Source organism: Helianthus annuus, chromosome 14 (assembly GCF_002127325.2).
Source record: "Helianthus annuus cultivar XRQ/B chromosome 14, HanXRQr2.0-SUNRISE, whole genome shotgun sequence".
Taxonomy (NCBI): Eukaryota; Viridiplantae; Streptophyta; class Magnoliopsida; order Asterales; family Asteraceae; genus Helianthus; species Helianthus annuus.
This window is the reverse complement of record NC_035446.2, coordinates 118,133,252-118,158,591: the sequence shown is the minus strand read 5'-3', so window position 1 is coordinate 118,158,591 and position 25,340 is coordinate 118,133,252. Positions and strand designations below refer to the sequence as shown.

The following is a 25,340-nucleotide window of genomic DNA, read 5'->3' as shown; positions in this document are numbered from 1 at the left end:
AGAAGAAAGAGACTGATGACAGTGAGGATTTGAAAGATAAATTGCTTCTATTTTTTTAATTTTCTTTTTCTGTTGTTTGTTATGTAATTTTCAGCTAAGAACAAAATACATTAATCCTCTAAAAAATAAAATAAAACGCCAAACGGGCAAATGCTTGTGAAACGCCATCATGCCATAAAACGCCCAAACTACCAAACTATAATAAAATTACTTTGGACAAGTATTATTATAATAAAACTAAAAAAAGTATAAAACAATGTGCAAGAGAATAGAACAAAGCGCCATCTTTATCTAAACGCCATTGAAAATACAAAACGCCATAATTACAGCCATAAGGATGGGACGTGTTACAGCCATAAACAGATAAAGCTGAAACAAAAACAGTAACTAAAAACAGTAAAATGAAGCGACGGAAACATTATTACTAACATTTATTATATTAAAAGCCACTACATGGGAAATTGAATTTATTTATCTTTTCAAAACGCCATATTACATGTCACTTTATAGGACTGCATCCTACATGGCGGGAAAACAAAATCATTATAAAAGTAGAACATGTAAACACAACTTAACATGCCACACATTGTCTAAAACCCCAAACGTTGTCCGAAACACCATACAACTTAAAAAATGGCTAAGGTTATTGCATGGAGGTTTAAGAGGTCGGAGAGACGTTTCATCCTAAAGTTCTCTGATAGAAGAAGGGTGAAGGTCAAGACAATCAAGGCCATACTTAGTATGGATGAAGGGGTTCAGAGGGATATTTTGGCCCTTGGGGTTCCAATGGCCAACGATTGTGAAAGAACTCGAAAGGTAATAAGAAGATTGGAGAGAAAATTTCCAGCCGAAGACGATGATGATGATATTGACGATACTCCTCTACCAACAGTTAGCAGTTGGGTGGTGCATGAAAAAGTAGAAACAGTTGAAGTGATTTATCGATACGGGGTGGAATATTCGTTGGCAATGGAGGAAATGTTGAAGACAGAGAGGCTACATCTCCTTGAACAACTCTGTGATTTAGCACCTTCGAACAATGCAAGATCCAGGGTTGTAATGATATTTAAGTATAGGTTGCAGCAAAGAAGAGACGAGATGATGGCGTTATACGCCAATGCAAAATATGATGATGAATCTGAAGAAAGTGAGGAACAAAGTGATGGGTACATCTCTGATGTAATCCCATACACAGAAGACTATTAGTTTGTTTTGATTTCGTCTTATTGTAATCTTATGAAATACTAATGAAAGGTAATGAAGGATAACGCCACGAACGCCAAAAAATATACCTTTATAACATATATGGGATTAATTCAATTGGGAACGACATAACTCCAACAAAATTATCTATGTGACACAAAAACAATTAATTCAACGAGACAGATCCCAAAAAACAGTAAAACGCCAAGTAGTTGTTGAATCTAATTAACGCCAAAATAATCTTAGACGCCAAAAATGAAGCAGCATTGGGATACGAAATTGGGAAAAAGGAAGATTAAAAAGATAAAAAAGCCCCTTCCACCCTAATTATATCCCGTGCCACGTGTTCCATTAGGATGCGTTCTCACTGTTCTCACACTTTAGGGCGTTTTCTCCTGATCCCGTACCTATATATATATATATATATATATATATATATAGAGAGAGAGAGAGAGTAAAGATCAAACAAAGGTTTATAACCCGATAACGTTAACCTTTTTAGTTTTGATCATGACCATCTAAACCCAATTGTTATATACCCATTTAAACTAATTTGGCCTGATTTAAACGTAATATTTTAATCCTAGTTTAAAAATAACTAATTAACTAGCGTGACATATCTGGGAAAAAACTTGCGGACTGCAAATTGCAATCAGGGTCAATTCGAGTTCTACTGTTCTAGGGGCTCCTTTTTATCTAATGGCACAGGGCACCTGAATTCTCGGAAACGGCCCTGGAAAGCATAACTTGTGTTTCAAGTTTGAGATTATGGTTTTGGAGTGTTATATTTGTAGTTTAACTCGTTAATCGTTATTCTATCACTAAATAATCACCATTTATTTGCTTGCTCATTAGTGTTTGTTACAAAATGTTGACAAAGTTGATTGTGGCATGCATTGTTCCATCTATATAGTTATAATTCAGGGGAATGTTTCGATTATTAGATAATAATCAAAGTTCTGTTAAACTATGTGCTAACAAGTTGTCTTTTTTGGTGCAGGGGATGAAATGACTCGTATCTTTTGGCAATCGACTAAAGATAAGGTTGTATACTTATAATGTTAAGATTGAATATTAATAACTTGTAGATTGTGTTGCTAATTTTGAAGAATTATGTTTGTATATTGCAGCTCATCTTCCCCTTCTTAGATCTAGACATAAGGTATTATGACCTTGGTGATGCGACTGACGATAAGGTTACAATAGAAAGTGCTGAAGCTACTCTTAAGTATGTCTACTACTATTACTAGCAGTATTTAAGTTTTATATTTCCCTTTTGTTTCTTTGATCTTGTATGTCCAATTAAACTTTAGGTACAATGTTGCAATTAAGTGTGCCACCATTACTCCTGGTATGCAAGATTTATTCATCATGTTATTTTATAGAACATTGCACTAGTTATAGAGAATTTAATAAAACGGATTATGAACAGATGGGGCTCGTTTGAAGGAGTTTAACTTGAAAAGCATGTGGAAGAGTCCAAGTGGGAAAATTAGGAATATATTGAATGGTTTGTGATATTTCTCCTGAAAAAGTTCATAAAACTGTGGATTTCAATTTGTAGAAAATTACTATTTTTTCGTCTTTTGCAGGTATGGTTTTTAGAGAACCAATTCTTTGCAAAAACATCCCCAGACTAATTCCAGGTAATTACCAATTTATAATTCAGTTTCTATTTTAATTTTCACTACAAAGCTACTGATGTTGCGATTAAAGGAGCTGGAAAGTTGAAGTTAGTTTATGGTAATGACTATATTTAATTTTATATTTTAATTTTGGTTCATACAATTATCCCTTTTTATATACTTTCGTCTCATGATGAATTTTACAAGGGCGCTGTTTTTTTCCAGTTCCTGAAGGAGAAGGTGAAAAGATAGACCTTGAAGTTTACAACTTCACTGGTACCGGAGGGGTAGCTTTGTCAATGTACAACACCGATGAGGTATGTCTTTCAATTCATGAGATCTTTCTGTTATTTGTCATGTTGGTAACTGGTAACTTGATATGTATATTTGATCTGATTTATATGCCATTTTTATTGACTTTATTAAACAGTCAATTGCTGCTTTTGCTGAAGCCTCAATGAACACAGCTTATCACAAAAAAATGGCCACTTTATCTTAGAACAAATAACACTATTCTTAAGTGATATGATGGAAGGTAACGTAGCCTTAGCCGGTGGGTTCATGTTATCTCGTATAGTCATATACCCTTATTGATATATTCATTTCCTCTTATTAAAGATTCAAGGACATATTTCAAGAAGTCTATGAAACCAATTGGAAGTCAAAGTTCGAGGCTGCTGGTGTTGGGTAATCTTGATGGGTCAAATGGGTATGGATCAACCCATGGAGTAACGGGTCACTAGCCTAGTGGGTTTAAGGTTTGACCGAGTTTGAGGGATGGGAACGTTGGATAGTGGATTAAATTTAGGAGCATGTGGGTCTGGTTTGTATTAGACAACATAAACATAATTATTATTCGTATAATGATTTATACTTATATATTATGACAATATTACTTATGTATGTATGTATGAAACGATAAGGATGAATGGCTGTGTCGGTTGGTTGAAAGCGTTCTAATTGACGGTTATTCCCGCCAAAAAAAAAAAACCAAACCTCCACATAACCGTTTTTATCCGATGTAAAAATATGCATTGCCGGAAACTAGTTACCGGCACCAAGACAATTTCGTTAACTGTCAAATTGTCCATATTTTGATTACCATACATTGATCAATCAAGATCAGACAATGAATCCCATAAGTGATTTTGCTTCCACTGTGAATCATTCCACTGATCAAGTAAGTGGTATCAGAGCCAGTTTCTTTAACAGTGATGATCTCCGGCCAACTTCAACAATGATGTCGTGTAAACACTGCGGATGAGAAAAAGGAACGTAGATGGCTACAGAGACGGTGCTACTACTGCAACAAATCTGGTCACCAAATTGCAACATGTCAAGAGAAAGAAAAGGATGAAGAAATTCAATTGCTCCGTCTAGCGGTTGATACTGGAACGCAGAAACAACTAAATGCAGATTCCAATCAACAAAATGATCAAAGAATGGAATACACGGTGATCGGGACAGATGGAGGATATTGGTCAGAGATGTGGTATGTTAGTAAAACCCTTAAACACCATTTTTCTGGAAACTTAGATATGTTTAAGCGAATAAAAAACATGTCTAGTGTTGAAACAATGACCGGAGAAAATCAATTTTTCTTCATAAGGGGTATTGGTGTTGTTGAAGTTATAACTGGGTCGGCAAAGGTTCGTGTTCAGAGTGTGTTTTATACTCCGGACATAGACAGAAATGTCTTAAGCCTTGATCAATTAATAACTCAAGGTTTTACAGTTAAATTTATGGGGGATAAGTGCAAGTTGTTTCCAACATTTAGTGTTCCCTTGATCAACAAAAGAAATGATCAAACGGGAATGACAAGGGAGGAGGAAATCGGTAAATTAGAAAAACAATTTATGATGAGTAAAGATTCAGAGCATGAGAAGTATAAATCTGAATTCTTAAATGAGTATTTTGAAAATCTGAATATCTCAACGAACGAACCAGATTGGAACGTTTTAATATTACAAGCGATGTCCTTTAAAGAATTTTAAGATTGTAAGGCACTACTGGACATGCTTGATGATGAAGATTATGTTATTAAGTATAAATATCATCTCGAAATGACGTTCAACAATATGATAGATTGGTTTCTCAAGGAGAAACTAGGAATTAATTCGAGGCCACTACCAGCATATGCATCAAACAACCGGAAAGTAAGTTTACTAGATCTGTATATGGCTGTAAAAAGGGAAGGTGGTCATCGGAGAATCATCGAGAACGGCATGTGGGCAATGATTGCCAGGGACATAGGATTTGAGTATGATGAAGGAGAATACATGTGGCTGATATACGCGATGTATTTGGATGTACTTGTATACTATTACAAGTATAAGACAACTCAAGAAATGGCACTCGAAAAGGAGGAAGTGGAGATGGCAGTCGATCCGAAACAGAGCAAAAGTGAAGGCGATAGGGTAGTGGTGACTGATGCAGATCAAACAGAAATGGAAAGCCGTTCAAGGAGTGCGGATGCAGCAGGTAAAGATGCAGATCATTATGCTTTCTTCGTCGGCAATGACTGGCATGGAATCAAGAAGCTAAACATGAGGAGAAGATTCGATTTTAACCGGGCAAAAGCTGCCGTAGACGATGCTAACAACAATGTTCTCAAGAACTCTCGTAAACATAATTATGTTTAGGGGAGAGTATTAGACAATATAAACATAATTATTATTCGTATAATGATTTGTACTTATATATTATGACAATATTACTTATGTATGTATGTATGAAACGATAAGGATGAATGGTTGTGTCGGTTGGTTGAAAGCGTTTTAATTGACGGTTATTCCCGCCAAAAAAAAACCAAACCTTCACATAACCGTTTTTATCCGATGTATAAATATGCATTGCCGGAAACTAGTTACCGGCACCAAGACAATTTCGTTAACTGTCAAATTGTCCATATTTCGATTACCATACATTGATCAATCAAGATCAGACAATGAATCCCATAAGTGATTTTCCTTCCGCTGTGGAACATTCCGCTAATCAAGAAAGGCCATCCCCTAAACTTAGCATCGGTAATGGCTCGTCACGTCGGCTTTGATGATAAACGCATTTTTTCTTTAAACTTGTCATGATGCGTCCATAGATCCACCTTAATTTGTTTCGTGATGCCGAGTAAGGTAATTCTGAAATTTTCGATTTCGGGATCGCTTAATTTCCAATCTGTTGTTGCTAGTATCTTTAAATCCGTTGCTAAAAGTCCTGTTTCTGTCGCAATATCTTTTCTTTGCTTGTCGCTAATATGTGCCACTATTCTTCTCATTCCTTTTTCTTGTTTCACTGTTTCATTTCTATAAAAAACAGAGGCTGCCGATTTCCTTCTTTTGATCAAAGATTCATTTTCAATTTTCCTTTTCTTTGTATAATGAATTTTCGTATCATCTTTGAAGAACAATCCATTATGATTCTTGTCTATTTTTTTCATAACCGGTGTCGGTGACCGGTTATCCCCTGTGTTCTCTTCCTCTTCTTCTTTATAATCATTCCCTGTTTCCTTTGCATCTTCATCATCCTTTTCTTTTCCGTGATCTTCCTTGTAATCTTCTTCCGTCCCTCTCTCCTTCTCTCGGTTCTCTTTCTCTTTCAACCATTCCCGTTCACGTTCCTTCTCTCTGTTCTCTTTATCTTCTTCTCCTTTATCATCGTCCTCTGTTTTCTTTGCATTATCTTTTTCATCTTCTTCATCTTTCTTCTTGGATTCCCCTGTTTCTTGAAGAATCAATTCCGATGACATCGGATTCTCGAACTCCCCTGCTTCTCCTTGTCTCCCTTCTGATTCTCGTTCTAATAATTCGATTTCGTGTTCTAATTTCATTAGAATCTCTTGCTTCCATTCTGCAAACTCGCGTGATCGCGGAGTCGTGCGATCGGGATTGGATTCTTATCGGTCTCCATATCCCCTATTTTCCTTCTTCATCCGGGTGTGCCCGGAATCGTGTATTCTCGATCGATTTTCTTCGATTTTCCATCGTGGCTCTGATACCACTTGTTGGCAGCGGAACGGTATGATTTCGATCATCGTTAACATCATCATCATCATCGTATTCATGTGTGCTTCTGTGTGTGTTTATTCGTATGAATGTATTCATGCAGAGAGAGAATTGTACATGTAAAATGGATACTATATTGAAATATCTTGGTAATTACAAAGTTCACAATATGGAAATATTTATACAAAACGGTGAAACGGTCAAGACTGTTAGGAAGAGACATAACCGTTTTAATGGTTATAACTACCAACAGCCATAACTGCCATATCTAATTTAATTACTAACCTATGATCTAATTAACCTAACTAAATAATAATAATAAACAATATATGCTAAGTTTATATTCTAATAGTTTGTTTGTTTTTAGTTGAATATTTCTTTGAGTCCGTTGCATGTATGTATGCCAATTTAAGGCTTCATAAAGTTGATTAATTAAGTATCATTTTTTCTTCTGTAAATACACTTCTTGTGCAGTGCCTTTTCCTTTCATATTTGAAAGTTCAGCACATACGTGAGTGTATTGAGTGTGTGTTGTGAGTATGGAGTGGGGCCTGAACCAACATCTGAAATATGGTGAGTAGCTAAACCACTAAACTATTCAGTTATTATTTTTCTCTCAAGAATTACTAATTCTCATTTTTCAACATTGCGTTTTTTGTAATAATTTCTAGGTATGAACACCGTCTCGTTGATGATATGGTTACTTATGCTCTAAAAGAGCGATGGTGGTTATGTATGGGCATGCAAAAACTATGATGGTGATGTTCAAAGTGATTTCTTAGCACAAGGTTGATCTTCATAACCCATTATTTTCCCTTTATTTTTTATTTATTTAGAATTATACATATATTGATTTCGAAGGACGATGAATAGTAACTTTATATTATATTAATATATAGTTTTTTATTTTTTTATTATTTAATATATTATAATAGTTTATTATTATATTTACTTTTAATAACATATTTTTCTTTTTTTTTAAACATCTATTTCCTTTACCTTTTTTTTAATAATTGTTTTTTTCTTTTTTTAAAATATATTAATTTATCGATTAATTTGATACTTCTTTAATAAATTATGTTTGTAACTTTTTTTCTAAAAACTTAAGTACGTAGTTGTGCTTGATTTCTTTCCCTGACATTCCGTTATAAGTTTTGTTAAAACGAGGTTATACTCAAAATAAAGTATTTATTTGGTATCATAAAACGGTACGATGATAAACTAAATCGTTCTAGTGGTTTGACTTTCTAAACAACATGCTTTATTTTCAAATCACGCTTGTTTTACATTATCATTTGCTCGGTTTCGCCGCAACACGCGATATAAAAAAACTAGTTGTAATTAAATTTCATATATACAGGGTTTGGATCACTTGGATTGATGACATCAGTCTTGGTACGCCCACACATTAATTGTGCTATTTAATTTTTATAATTTGTTGATATGTAATATATAAACTGTTTTGGTTTTAGGTCTGCCCTGATGGAAAGACCATTGAAGCTGAAGTAGCCCATGGTACTGTAACGCGACATTACAGGGTGCATCAAAAAGGTGGCGAAACTAGCACGAATAGTGTTGCGTCGATCTTTGCTTGGACCCGAGGGCTGGCCCACAGGTTTATACAAGTTAATTTATTATATTCAAGTTTTAAACTAATTATTTTGAAATATTTAAAAATATAATTAGTGTAATTCAGGGCAAAGCTGGATAAAAACCCTAAGCTTCTGGATTTCACTGAGAAATTGGAGCAACATGTATTGGAACTGTTGAATCTTTGAAGATGACAAAGGATCTTGATCTCATTATTCATGGATCCAAGTATGTGAAATTAAATTTAAAAAAAATGTTTTAAGTATTAACGAAATTTTCTAGAATACCCTTGATTGTTAACAAAATGTCTCAAATTTTCAGGCTCAGCAGGGAGCACTATTTGAACACAGAAGAGTTCATTGACGCCGTAGCGAACGAGCTCAAATCAAGACTTGTAAGAGATCATCATTGTATGTATTAAATGTTGATCAGTTCTGTTTTAGGCATAATGGAAAACATGAATAACATACCTGATTGCATCAGCACAGGCCAGCAGAGAATCCAGATGGAGACACAGCAATAGTGTTTGACATGATTGTCAGCTTGGTCTGGTTCCTCCTTAGGGTGCAATCTAATGACGGTGATGATGAAAACCGATAAAGGGGAATCGGCTAGGAGAGAGGGGCGATTTCATGATGATGTTATTGTGAATAGAGTCTAACTCTTTAACCCTCTAATTATCTCCTTATATATGCACCCAAGAGGAAACCCTAATTAGTTAATAATGGTAATAAGGCCCATCAACAATTACCAACTAATTATTTAATAGGTTGTTATATATTTTGATCTATTATTATATAAATGATTATAATGGCCATATATAAATAAATATATTATTTATTTATTCTTACATTCTCCCACTTGGCCGAGTAATCATTTATTATGAGCATTAGATAAGCCTGATCAGGAGTTAACACTCATTTTAGCCTTAAACAAGAACTATAGCAGAGAAATACAGCCGTTGAATCATTATGCGACTCAGGACCCCCATTAGTCATACTATAGCCTTAATTTAAAACCTAATCGTTATGATCAAAATACGCATAAGCCCTTTGTTTGATTTGTAACTTTATTTGTTTATATGCCATTATGTCGGCTTGACATATTATTAGAGACATACAAAATCAAACTGATGAGGAAAATTAACTAATACTTAGTCATTCATAGTACGATATGCGGTTGCGCACGGCCATCAATTAATACCCGTCTATGAGCTCTCTTAATAAGACTTATGGGTAATAGCCCTTCAGTTATAGGATCCTTAAGCATATCATGAATGTTTTCGATACAAAGACTTAGTTTCCTCAATTCGTTCACAAACGAATAATTAATTGCGTATCGAAATTTAATGCAGCACCTCTTGAACTGTTACTGTTCAAGGAGTCATGGTAGCTGACTTTATCACACTAAGTCTTCAAAACATTAATTATATATGGGGTTAATGAACTTATGAGTCCACTGATAAATTCCCAACAACATTTAGTGACTATATTATGTCGTTATAACTTAGGTTGTTATTATCAGTTTATTATGACTCCTCCATAAGATAGGTTTTGTCTCCTGACATAAGGATATACCCGAAATTACATTTTGTCATCTTTGAACATTACAAAGTTAGAGTAATCAACCGGTTTTTAGTTCTCACTTCTTCTTTAAATTGTAGCCTCTCGTTTCTTTTAAAGATATTGTAATACTCCATTAGATGCTTCACATTAATCTAGACATATCTAGTGTGTTGCAATGTGACTAATATCTAAACGAGTATAGACTTGAACTTACATAAGGCTTCTAATTAATGAAGCGTAAGGAAATAATCTCATTTATCCTATTATCCTCTAAAGGGGAACAATATTGCTTGTTACATATGTAAGGACCCATTTAAAGTTAAACTTATGGAACGTAACTAATGTCCCATTGGGTCTACCTCGGTATGTTATGATATCTATCACTTAAGAGATATCTCTGAGATCTATTATATCAAAGTCTGTGTTAACAATGCTTTGACTTATGTAACATATACTTGTCAAAAGAATATCATCTATATAGACAAGTTTATCTTAGTTGCTCCCACTCATTTTGAGGTAGGTACATTAATCCACTTGGTTGTTGATGAAAATAATCACGTTAATATTTCATCACATTATGATGTTTGCATTAACCCATACATGGATTTTATTGGCTTACAAATAAAGTGTTCTTTAACCATCAGTTTGGAACTTTCAGGTTGTTTTATGAACATGTAAATATGCCAGCCATTTGTTAGGGAAAATTGTTTTTAATGTTCATATAATGTAGCTTTAAACTATTATAAGCTACTAGAACAATGATGATCCTCAAAGAAATCTTTGATAATTTATCTCTTCCTAAGTATAACCTTTGACAATCAATCATGCTTCTTAGTGTCTTAACGTTTATATATTAGGATTTGGTTTAGTTATGAACACTCTTAAGTAATTCAATCAAATCCCAAACGTTATACGAACACATAAAATCAGTTTTACTAGAAAACAGTTTTATTCCATTCAGAGGATTGATTGACACTAATGGCTTAATTTGAAGATATAGGATCAGTAAACTTTTCCAAAATCTATTTCAACTTCAGTTAGGGAGGTTATGTAATCATCAAAGTTAGTAGGCTTTTAAACCTAGATGACCTCCTGAGTTGATTATTGGGTTTATTAGAAGTTTTAGTTTTATGGATTAGCTCTTGGTTAGGTTGCTATCATTTTTAGGATTCTAAGTTTGTAAGAGTTGGTGCAGTATGGTGTACAAGAGGTGTAATCGGAGTTAAATTCGGAGTGAAATTTAATGACACTCTTCCCCCGCCTCTTGTATTCCTTACAAATCATGATAAGGACTTTAACTGCTCCCACTGATCTTAGAAAACTTTTAGGAACTCAGCATGCTTAGGTTCAATGTTTAATGACCAACAAATTCTAATAGAGATACAAGTTAATGACATTAGTCGTTGTGATTTCTCTTGTTGAGGATTATGTTAGTTTAGGTAAGAAATCTAAGTGTGCCCACAATTAAGCAACAATGAAACTTTTGTAAGAGTAGCATTAGATTTTAAGGAGACAAGTTATGATAGAACAATGTCAAGATAGAGCAGTGTCTTGTATAAGAGGTGTAAATTTAGGTAATGTTAAATTTTCACTCCCCCACCTCTTGCAACTATTGCAAGTTATTATTAAGACACTTAATGCTCCCACTGATCTTTAATATCTCTAGAATGCGACAAGAGAAGTTTCAATGAGCTACGTGACCTGGGAACCTATCACATATATGTTAGACTTTATTTGATTTCTTTAATGTCCAGATATCATAAGAAACTTTAGGGACATACCTAATAGAAATTTTATTAAGTATATATATATATGAATAGATTTCTTATAAGACCGTGGGCCATATACGACAAAATTTAGATACAAGTAGATAGTCTTTAAATGATAAATGAATTATGTCTGAATATTCCATTTGGAATAAGTTCCACGAATGTCAATGAATGACTTATGATGGACCCATACTCATTCCTTAAGCCAAGTCATATATTAGGGCTTTAAAGTCATGATTTAAAATCACTTAGAAGGAGATTAGATGAAAGAGAATCATCCTCATTAACCATGTCATGATTTCTCATGAATTTCGGTTATAATGGATGAAATTTATAAGTCTCATTTTTCTTTTGTCAAAATCTTATTTACATGATGACAAAAGTTGTGAAAATGTAAGGTATCATCTAGTTTCATCTTAGTTATGTTTCTATTCAGATATTTAGAACAAATAATATGAGAGTTTAAGGTAAGTGATATGTTGACCATGCAAACCTCACAACCTTCATAACATTGCTTAATTATGATACTATGTTCTGATTAATCTTCAGAATATATAAGGTATCGAAAACATTGTTAAAAGACTTCTCATTATGGTTCTTATAGTTTTAACAATTAATTTTGTCACTAACTCTCATGTTAGTTATTTGTCGAATTCTGGTAAAGAAACGTATGGAACTAGAGTCAACTAATCATGTGCTAATTGGAATATTAAAATTATCAGACTTAAATATCATTAGGAAATGACTACCTAATTAACTTATCCAACTTTTCTTTAGAGTAATGGATAGTCTCGTTGCGTATGCCTAGTCTAATGGCATAATTATGCAATGAGATTTTCCCTTGAAGAACCTTAGAGTTGGGATTTTGTACTTGCATTTTGTCTATGGACCTTAGAACAATCCTCTTCTAAAGTTTAAGTGATTCTAAGGTGAGTAACAATTTATTTTCCAGCTTCAAACATTTATTTCTTTGTACATATGTTGCTTATCAACACACTCATTATACTTTGGTACTTTTGAGTGTTATAGTTGATTTATAAGGCATCAAATTGTACAAGTGAAAATCTTAGTATGTAATGTACTGGAAAAATGTACTTATTTCCATGCGTAAGCCCTTAACTTTATGGGTCATGGTATTGTACATTATAATATATTCACATACACCACTTAACTTTATAGTTTTTAAATGAAGGCATGCATCTTAGGAGTTCTAGTGATTATTCCACAACTATAGATTAGTCTTAGGAAAGACTTAATCTGGAATAACCTTTTAGTGACAGCACTTATTCTCGATTATCATAAGAGTCATCATGTTCGATTTATCCTAATCATCATGCTCTACTTTTTTTCTGTAGTGCTTTATCAGAAGAGAGCAATAGGATTATCGTTTCTTAAGAGATAATCAAGGATTTAATTTAAGAGCTAATTCTTATAGAAACTTTAAGCAAAACATATTAGATTTAGGAATTAGAGTGGATGAGATATAGATTTATAGAAGAAAATTATAGTGAGTAAAATTATGGGTACTAAGAATAAGGCAGACGAAATGATCATAAAAATTAATTAAGGATCATTAATATAAGGATCATTATGTGAAGAGGTTGTGATATGTCTATTACTAACATCAAAATAATAAACTATTTAAAGTTCTACTTAAACGAAGACACATCAGCTTTGGCCAGAAGTGTAATCATTTAAGCATGTGTGCAAAGTGGTTGTAACAAATCAGCTTTGGCCAGAAATTGAGACAATCACTTTAGTTATGCACTTGTTAAGTATGCCATCTATGAAGGAATTAAATCAGCTTTGGCCAGATATTAAGACATTCATGTTTATGATGCACACTTAACATAGCTAAATTTTAGTTCACATCAAACAGCCTAAGGTAATGAGGTCTCGAGTGAGGTCTCGAGTTAGGTCTCGACTGAGTTTTGAGATCTCGAGTCAGTTATGATGTCTCGAGTCGCAACCTTTGTCTCGAGTCGGAACCATGGTCTCGACTAATGTATTTTATGAGATCTCGAGTCGCAACCACGGTCTCGAGTTTCAGCCTTATGGTCTCGAGTTGCAACCTTATGGTCTCGAGTTATGACCTCATGGTCTCGAGTCGAGACCTTTGTCTCGAGTTGTAAACTTTTGAGCCCTTATGATTTCGAGTCGAGACCTTGTGGTCTCGAGTCGAGACTGATGATCTCGAGTCGTAATCTGATGGTCTCGAGTCGTAATCTGATGGTCTAGAGCCCACTGTTAATAGCCGTTTATTGTGATAATAACTGAAAATTCGAATTCTAAGGGATTTTGAGATATGGTTTCCTGTTTTAATGATGATCTAATTTTGTCAAAATATTTCGAAAATTTTATCTGATTATCAATTAACAATTTTCGAATAAACATAAAAGATAAAATTGGATCAAATAGGAAAAACACTCAATAATCCTAACTACATTCCAAAACATAAAGGAATTTCGAATTTTCCTAAGAACACATGATGAAACCTAAAAAAATAAAACATAATTCTGGAACCCGAAACCTGAATTTTAAGGCTTTTTATAAACAGATTTCGGACTTGATTTTAACCATTATGATTTCGAGTCATTTATATAACATTATTTTTCCGAAAAAATTGATCTCGGCACATCAGACTCGAAACCAGCCTTGATGTTCATTAAATTTTCAAAACTTTTGTTTTCTAGATTTCAATCCCAGAATAATGGATAAAATCAGAATTGATTTATCAACATATGCTCTGATACCACATGTTGATCAGTTCTGTTTTAGGCATAATGGAAAACATGAATAACATACCTGATTGCATCAGCACAGGCCAGCAGAGACACAGCAATAGTGTTTGACATGATTGTCAGTTTGGTCGGGTTCCTCCTTAGGGTGCAATCTAATGATGGTGATGATGAAAACCGATAAAGGGGAATCGGCTAGGAGAGAGGGGCGATTTCATGATGATGTTATTGTGAATAGAGTCTAACTCTTTAACCCTCTAATTTTCTCCTTATATATGCATTTAAGAGGAAACCCTAATTAGTTAATAATGGTAATAAGGCCCATCAACAATTACCAACTAATTATTTAATAGGTTGTTATATATTTGATCTATTATTATATAAATGATTATAATGGCCATATATAAATAAATATATTATTTATTTATTCTTACATTAAACTTTTGACACTTAAGCAGAAAATGATCATGAAATGAGTCTTATTTCGCTGATTTGTTAAATTGCAGGTGAAGTGCGTGGTGGATGGTTGAGAGTTATGGCTGAGCAAGAAGATTTGTATGATTTACTTCTTTGTTTGAGTTCCCATTTTTCTTACAGTCTACAAATTTAGTCTTATTGGTTTGGTTCCATGTGATTGAACCCATCTATTAATATTTCAAAGGTTTTTCTTAGGATTTGTAATATGTTTTAGAGAGTCATATCCATTATTTAAAAAATAGGGATGGGAAATAACCCAAACACGATGGTAAAACCCAAAACATTTGGGTAAGTATGGTATTAAGTAATATCTGCCTGATTACTTGAACATGTTTATCAACATCAAAGCTGAATATATTATACGATTTTTTAATGTATATTAAATAGTATGTTAGAAGTTTTTAGAAACTTCTATCTATTTAGATTTTTGACAAATTGAATTTTAATAATCTTACCAAATTAAATTTTAATAATCTTACCTTTACGTAGTTGGCCAATAATAATCTCACATTCAAATATTGCAACTGGCAGACCCACCTTTAAAAAAAATCTCATTGGACATTCGTTAAAAAAACTTAAGTTAAGTTTTTTTTTTTTCCGAATTTCAAACTAATGTCTAAGGGTTTTTGATCAGAACGAGGATACGAGTCGATTGATGTAAAAGTTACCTCGAAATAATCTATTCTCAAGTTTCATGATTTTCATTAATTTTATTTTGAGTTTAAAAAGTAAAAAGATATGAATTGTGAATTACAATAAATCACTCATTTATTTAGTCAAGTAATTTTTGCTCTAGACTCTCAATTTCGGTTTGTTGGGATTTCGCAAGACATGATAAATTTGGAATTTTTCTATAAAACGAGCTTGATGAAGTGTATCGTTTTTTATGCTTGCGCTCCCTGTCATACCACTATCACATAATTCAACGATCAAGTAATAATCTCACGGAAAAATTATGTTTTGTCGTTTATCTTGATACCCTTTTTCAGATGTTGTTTTTTTCAACGAATTTTGATAAGTTTTGCAATTTATAGAAAATATCATTGCATTTTACGTCCTTTAGCCCTAACCCAGTTATTTTGTTTGGTTAAATCAAGTCACACATGGCAGTTTAGTCATTTCACCTATTTATTTGATATATTTTAATAAATAAAACAAAACAATAATCAACACATTCAACATCACCACCATCTCCCATCTCTCACCACCCTGCTCAGCCTTCATCTACCACCATCAACACCCACCGTCCCCCAATCATACCATTTGCCGCCCCCACCCTCCGACCACAACCATATGTTACCCTTCTCAACCTTCATCTACCACCACCAACACAACACCCACCGTCCCCCACCCACACCATCCGCCACCGTCCCCCCACCCCCACACCACCACAACAGCCATCGCCACCCCACCATGCCCTAACCCACACCATCTGCCACCGTCCCCCACCCTCCTACCATCACAACAGCCGTCGCCGCCCCACCATGCCCCAACCCTAACCATCTGCCATCATCCCCCCACCCTCCCACCACCACAACAACCATCGCCGCCCCACCCTACCCCAACCCTAACTAAACACCCAACTGATATTTATATATTTTTTTTTGCAAAATAGTCCCTCAATATAAATTATTTACGCAACAGTCCTTCGAATGGTGAAATTACAAGAATATCCTCATATGCAAGGCACATGACTATATTTAACTAAAAAAATTAACAGGGTTGGGGGTAAAGGACGTAACGTGCAAGAATATTTCCTATAAAGTGCAAAACTTGTCAAAATTCGTTGAAAAGTACAGCGTCTGAAAAATGTATCAAGATAAAGGATAAAATGTGTAATTTATCCTGATTCACTCACTTATTTTATTTTTTATCTGTCTAAATTGAAAATTATCCCCATCACATGACACATCATGATAAGAAAATATTGTCCCACATATATCACTTTGAAATATAATGCAAGATGAACCATATACATGAGAGTAGAGTCTCATCAAGCATCATTAAATGTAAAAAAATTGTTTAAGCTAGATTATTTTTTTGAATTTGTGGAGCTGAGTTCTGGTAACTTCCCCAAAGACAGATTACGTGTAATTTAAGTCGTTTAAAAAAAGTTAAGAGTTATATATAATAAATTAAATATTTCCATAATTAATGGTTAATTTATTAAGTCATAAATGGGTAAAAAAAAGAAATTAATAATATCAAATGTGAATAAGTTACTACTTCCTACTTTATAAAACATTTCTTAATTTATGTTCATGGAGATATTCAGACAGGAAAAAATGAGTGACATGAAATATGATGGTGAAATGCAACTAATTTTGTATTCATTTATTAGGTAGTAAATACATCTTTGGGTGACAAAACATATTATAAAATTGCTAATTTAGTTGTCCTCGTTTTATCCTTTGCGCTACAATATTTGAAGAGCTTTTTAAACCTTGTATATTTAAAATAGTGAAATTGTATTAAATATTAATATAAAAAGGGTTTTAATAAATACAAGTGTCACAGCTATTTTGCTTGTATATGATATATTCTCATATTAACACAAGTCGTCTTTTCGGATTTCGAAGCTAAAGTGGAGAAGGTGTTTAGCGAAGTTAAATCGTTGGGTTTTTTATGGTATAGACATAGATCGAGAAACAATCATACCTCATGGTTGGATTGGTGTAATTTTTCTTTGTTGTAGTTTTGTTTTGGGTCCCTGCTCGGCTTTCGGGCTTGGGGTGTTGTTTTAATGAAATTAGCCTTTCAAAAAAAAATATTAACACAAGTCGGTTTTCGTGACATGCGGTTAATATAAATGTAAGTGAAACATAATCACTTTATAAGTTTTGTGAAGTACTTTATGAATATGGGTCTTTATTCTCATAGTATTCTGTGTAAATGGTTTCGTGATCATCTTAAGAGATCGAAGCTTTAAGTCCAACGACAGAAAATAGTACATAATTACAAAGACAATAGTATAGAATTAAAAATAGATTAGATTGTTGTTATAAAAAAAAAAAGTAATAGTCATCAATATTATTTTTTATTTATACCATTTATGAATTCTATGTTTTATTATATCCCTATTTCTCTGAGATTGCAATATTAGCTTTAAATATGTTTGTATCTTCATGATTATAACTTTAAAGGTTTTTCTAATTAGATGTGTTGTTCATTGTTTTTCCTTAAATGCAATATTATTTACCATCATATTATTTTATTTTATTACTAAGTTAGAACCTTGTGTATTACACTGGTTAAATAAATGTATTTTTATTATACTAAATAATAAAATAATATATCTTTAAAACTCTCGTTTATTATACATGTTGAATAAATGCAATTTTATATATTAAAAAATAAAAAGTTATATCGTTAAGAACTTCATGTATTGTATGGGTTGAATAACTGTAATTTTATATACCAAATAATTAAAAAAGGTTATATTTTAATAACCTTGTATATTACACGAGTTGAATAAATGTAACTTTGTAAAACCTTGTATATTACACGAGTTGAATAAATGTAATTTTGTATACTAAATAATAAAAAATGTTATATCTTTAAAAAACCCTGTGTATTGTACATGTTGAATAAATCTATTCTTATGTACCAAATGATAAAAAAAATATCTTTAAAAACCCTGTGTGTTACATGAGTTGAATTGTCACACCCCCAAAATACCACCTAGGGAATGTCCCTGTTAGGCGTGTGACGTACCAACAATGAGCCACTAATTACATTGAACCCATACAAGTTCTAATAAAAAATCCTCAATTATTAATAAAAATACCAACATCAAGTTTAAATGAAAACCAACATGTTTAGCGGAAGCAAATAGTAAACCAAAGTTAAACTGTTTAAAAACCAATATATCGTATCAAGATTTCAATCACATAAATTCCCCAGTTGACCCATGACCACTCCAGCTACTCCAGACAACAAGTTCCAAGTCCAAAACATCTAACGACCTGCGAGCATGCAACAAGTGTATCAGACAACGCTGGTGAGTTCATAGTTTTACGAAAACGTTGGTTACCAAGTGTTTTGTTAATCCATTGAATTTAATTCCGAAAGTAATGTTGAAAAGAATGTTGATAATACCCCAATACAAGACGGCTTATGATTGTTTTGCCCTTTCTCCAATGCTCCTATCAAAGCATTGGTCATGACTAGGTCATTAGTTCAACACCCGTCCTCCCAGGTACGGGGTGAGGTTGCCAAACCTAAGTAGCGCTATCAACTAAATACCTCGTTGCTTCTTCAGCAACACGGTAGATGTATGGGGTCTTACATGATTTATACTGTGTTCAATAACCAACATCCCAAATAAACAGTTTACCCAGCATTCCCTTCAGAAACGTTTACCAGATGTCCCAAACCACCGGGACGCATGCTTAGAAAAGTGCAGTGAACTCACCTTTGGTTTGCTCGGTAAGATTAACTACCCGTTTATCAGTGGATCAAACACGTCCTAGCAGGAGTACTAGTATCAATCAGTTTTAAGCTTACTTACACGTAATTCACATATACACACGTAACATGCATTCATCAACAGACAGGCTATATCACTTAGTCGTGCACGAATTCCACCATATAAAATATGTTTGCATACTAGGTGCTACACATAAAGAGTTAAACTTTGCATACCACGTTTCAAGTAACATCTCATTCCAAACATAAAACAATGTACGAGTTCATGTGCCCCTCGCGGCCCACAGACCCGTCGTGTGAAACCCAGGCCCAACCCATTCCGGACCGCAACCCACATGCGATTACTAGTTCAGCTCCGGGTCCATACAGACCGGCCCAGCAGACTCAAATTTAATACGCGTGTGAATGTGATTGTGGCCCGGTGTCATGATACAGCCCAAAGAAACTAATTGATTTGTTGTTTATGTGAAGCGGCCCAATCCAGATTCAAGCACAATTTATTACATTCGGGTGGCCCAATAACATATACTTTATGGATTTGTTAAGCATATTCATCAGTAACATCAATAATCTCTCCACTTCCGTAATCATTCATAACCTCAAACAATCTCTTATGATGTGAATATTATTACCACACTTCATGTTAACTATCGTTAACAGTTCCACGATCCAGCCTTATGTATGCAACAGTTCACTTTCATAATAAATCTTAACATTTATTGGTGACCCTATGAACCACTAAACACCCTAAGCAATTTGATTAAGACTAGATAAGTTCCGTATTCATCAAAAGTTCCTTATTATGGCATGATCATCTAATATTAAGCAAACAAATAACACACTTAATCATATAAAACAACATAATCGACAATTACAAACATAAATCAGTTCATCGATTTACCACCTAATAACAACATAAATTTTAATACAATCATAGTCACCCACTTGAGTAATTTAATCGCACAGGAACAATTCATCCCTATCATTATGGTAAACCACTTATTCTACCATCACATAACATAGCCCATGTATGCCGTATCACACCAATATCAACAGGTTATTACTAGAATTTATTATCTAATCGGCTCACACCCAACACATTCAACCAGAATTCATGCAACATACTAACACATATAATATAACATATGGGCATAATTCATGTCATTATCAAGAACAATAAGCAGATTAATAATAAAGATTCCATATACTAACCGAAGTCCAGAACACACGATTGAAAGGCTCGAGTGTGAAGGGGCCTGCCTGCCGTTCGCAAGAATTGAGAGAGAGAGGGTAGGGTTTGTTGTTTGCGATTAGTGATTTTCAAGAAGTTACGTACAGATGTTAACTATTAACACAAATGGGCTTATAATCAGTTGGGCCGAATTAAGGTCACACTTTCATTTGGGCCGAATAGAATCAAAACACAAAGGCAAGTTGGGCTCAGGTAGATTGATCCGAAGTTTGGATTGCTTAGAACGTGAATAAATAACCCACTACATGTGCGGCCCAAAATTAACGGAGTTATCACAGAACATTAAAGAGAGATAACGAGAAATAAATATGGTAGGATAGAACATTACTGACCTTGAAAGTTCAGGTTGTCACATCATCCCCAACTTGAAAGAAATTTCGTCCCGAAATTTGACAAGTAAGCACCAAGAAGTGAAGTGAGAAATCAAGATTGTTGCGGATTATTCTCAGGTGCCACATCATCCCCAACTTGAATGGGAATTTCGTCCTCGAAATTCACCAGTTGCATCGAAATTGATTCAGCAGATTCGTACGATTGCGGATACTTAGTCCCGAGTTCCAACGAACTCTCATAATTGGAATTTGACAGTGCTCGCAAGCCTTAACCTCCTGGGGCATGATTTCAATAGGCACCTTGACAACATCAACTTGACGTTAGACTCAGACTCTAAGAAGGTATCACAAGCGTTTCGTCGGACAAACACTGCTTTAGACTCGCGACATAAATGACATCATGAACGTTACTAAATTCGTCGGGTAACTCGAGTTTTAAGCTATGTGACCGATTCTTCCCAGAATTCCGAATAACCCGACGTAATGTAATTTAAGCTTGTCACGCTTCCCAAGCGTACCACACCCTCCCAGGGTGAGACTTTCAACACAATACGATCGCCTCCAGCGTTTCCCAAGTTTATGAGCCTTCCTGACGGTCACGCGTTGCCGCCAATCAACTCCCAATCCAAACAACCTTCCCAATAGTTTCGAGTACCAGTTCTGGACCAGTAATTAAGTTGTCAACCATCCTAGTCTAACAAGAAGGTTGGCATTATTGTCTATGTAATGCCTCAACAGAGCTGTCTGGTTACCAAGATGATAACTGCCACCGTAGTACTCAACCATAGGTAAGAGTCCTTCAAATTTGTACCAAAGCCAGTCACACACATGCTCTCAGCATGTCTTCGAGTGTCAGGGGGGTTCGTTTATTCTGACCATTTATCCTACGGTGATAAACAATGCTCATGTCTAGATGTGAGCCAAGGATGTTGTGTATTGCCTGACATAAATCAAGGATAGATCAAAATCAGAGATGACAGGGGTTGGCACCTCGTGCCCTACAGCCGCCTCTCTTAGAGGGATATTCACAAGCTGTGAAGACTCGTCAGTTCATCGACTGCAAGAAAGTGTGCTAGTAATGTGAGTCCATCAATGATCACCCGGGTGATAATGTTTCCGTTTCGAGTTGTAAGTAGACTAGTGACAAATTCCATGGCAGTCTGTTTTCATCTCCATATGTGTGTTTCTGGTTGCTAAAATCCCACCTTGACTTTCCGCAAGTCAAACATCGTTCACATGTGTTTCTATGTGGGCCTTCAGGCCCGGTCATCCGTACAGGGTCTTTAAGTTTTAACACATCCTATCAAAACTCATATGAATAGGATATCGAGGCCCATGTGCTTCGCCTGCACCAGTTCTCTAAGGTTGCTGTATAGTGAAGTCCAAATTTCGTTCCACGAAGTAGCAAATATCGTCCGACCTGCCAAAGGTTACATCCCCATGCCCCGCATGGGTCAATCTTAAAAACTCTCTTCCTTCAGTTCTTCAGGTTGAACAAGGCGGATCTGACCAGGTATGTTATAGTCGATGGCAGGCGGTCAAGCTAGTGTACGTCCAGGTTTCACGGTCGTATTCATCCAATAGCTCCATCCAGCGATGTCGTTACATGCTTAGCTCCTTCAAAACGAGGGCATACGGGAGGCCCTTGTGATCGGTCTAGGTAGTGCATTTGGTACCGTCCAAGTAATGCCTCCAATTTAAATCCAAAGACTACGGCTCCCACCGCAGGTCATGACTCGTGCAGTTCTTCTTGTCAGTCAACCACGTTGGCCATCTCCTTCTCATGTTGCATCGATGTGTAACCGGGACTCTTATTCGAACCATCATGGTATACCGCCAGATCATCGGTACCCTTGGATAGAAGTGATGCTCGGTGCGTTGCAGGGTTGGGTTTCAAAAGCTGAAAAGACGCTCCCCTGTTTTATTTCCCATGAATTCACAGCTCCCCGCTGTGCTAAGGAGGTTGAAGTTGCGCAATCTTCGAACATCCCATGATGAATCTGCGATAGTATCCAGCGAACCCAATGGATTGCTGTATCCCAGAAGGAATCTGAAATTGCATAAGGTCAATCTGAAATTCCACCTGACGGTGTGGGGGTAAATCAGGTAACCCTTCAGTAAACACGTCAGAAAATTCATGAACAACTGGGAGATACTCGATCTTCCTTGCTTCAGGTTGCGAATCGATGACGAGAGCTAGAATAGCAGAGTAGCCCTTCCGTAGACACTTCTGGGCTTTCATGGCTGAGATGATGCCAACTATGGCACCGCTACGATGATTTTGAACTGATAAGGATTCCCCACTAGGGAGAGGGATACGCACGATTTTCTCTTCAGAGAGAATTTCCGCTTGACGCATAGATAACCAAATCCATGTCAACAACCACGTCAAAACTTACAAGAGTATCGGGAAGTAGGTCAATGTCGAACACTTGACCCATGAGATCAAGTTTGCAACCAAACAGAACATGAGAAGCTTCTATCGATTACTACCAGCTAATTCTACTACATGCTTATTTACAAAAGGTGTGGGAGTCAATCCTAACTGATGACTGAACCCCAAAGACACATAACTCCAACCGGCACCAAAGTCGAATAAAACAGAAACAAAAATATCATTCAAAGAAGACGTACCAGTCTCAACATTGCCCTTCATTGCGAGCTTTCCCAGCGCCAATAGTAAATACTCTTCCACGTGCCCCGTTCCCACCGTTGTTCCCGTTGTTGTTATTCCCTGCGTTGTTGTTGTTGCCAGCATTTTGGTTAAGCTGAGGGCAATCCCGCTTAAAATGACCCTCTTCACCACACTGAAAGCACCCCTTTTGATTTCCCCGATTCTGTTGAGGCTGTTGCCTCTCCTGTTGTTGTGGCTGCTGCTGCTGCTGCGGCTGCTTTGGGAGCCAGACCCTACAATCTTTAGCCATATGACCCACCTTGTTGCACCTATGACATACCCGGGTGCATGTCCCGCGATGATGAAACATACACTTATCACACTTTGGAAGCTTTCCTGCATAAGAACCCTGATTTGAATTGTTGCTCTGATTCTGGTTCACAGAAGGCGACTGGCTAAAACTGCGGTTGGTACTATTGTCTGCCCTTTTCTGAGGTTGACTCGCACTGGTTGCTTTGTCAGCATCGTTCCATTTTCGCTTGTTATCACCAGCAGGTGTGGTAGCTGTAGCAGTCGAGGTAGTAGCAGATTTACGAGGCGGCAAATTGCGACGTTCGACCTCTTGGTCAGTGATCTTGTGTGCCAAACGGATGATCTGGGGCAGATTGTTAAGGTTTGCTGCAGTGACATACCCCTTTACAGCCGGTGCTAAGCCCTTGAGATACAACTCAATTCGCCGAGGTGGAGGTCGGGACAGGTTAGGGCACAGAATTGCCAGTTCGTGAGATCGTCTCGTGTACGCCTCGATCTCAGATCCTTCCATTTGCAAATCATAGTACTCATTTTCAAGCTTCTGTATCTCATCACGAGGACAATATTCCTCACGCATTAATTCCTTGAAGTCATCCCATGTAGTGGCATTCACCATCTCAATACCCAACATCTGCACCTGGGCATTCCATCAAGTCAAGGTACCATCCTCGAGAGTGCCTGAGGCATACTTCACCCGGTCCCCCGCGGGACAATTACACATAGCAAAAACAGAATCGGCTTTCTCAAACCAACGCAAGAGTCCCACCGCTCCCTCAGTCCCACTGAAGGTCTGTGGCTTACAATCCATGAAGATCTTAAACGTGCAGGCGGGCGGATTGTTTTGATTTGCAGGTTGACCTAAGACGAAAGAACGTACAACACACAAGTAAGATTCGAGTATACGACATAAGGATAGAAAGTAATTGGCACATATCGTACCAGCCTGGTAAGCCGCTAGGGCTTCAGCTACACGAGTGTTGATCAAGTTGGTTAATTCGGCCTGCGTCATAGCAATGTGGCCACGTCCATGGCCTCGTCCGCTCATGTTTCTATACAAGAAGAGGAAGGATTTAATATGCAAGTTCGAGCAGGAGTCAAGTATTACTATGACCTCTATAGACTACTGAGTTCTAACATAACACCAATTAGCCGAGCGGAACCCATTTCACACTTGTTAAGCCTCACTGGGACTCACTTGCACCTCACGTTATTATTATGTGTGCACCCATAATAATAAGGCGATTTGCATGCTTATCTCAGTGCCTCTAAACTTGCGCTAAAAGGTTCCCCACATCCAAATAGCAACCGAAAGGTTTTGCAGGATCAAGAATCACAACAGTCGATGGGTAGTGTCACACTAACAGTTCACATAACAGGGGTTGCTAACATAAGGGCTCATACTATTGTCACACCCCCAAATTACCACCTAGGGTA

General features: G+C 35.9%; 1 pseudogene; it reads left to right on the top strand.

Moving 5' to 3' along the window:
- Positions 1-8,840, top strand: part of LOC110907245 — a 62,548-nt pseudogene extending 53,708 nt beyond the window's left edge.
- Positions 8,841-25,340: the final 16,500 nt, after the last annotated feature.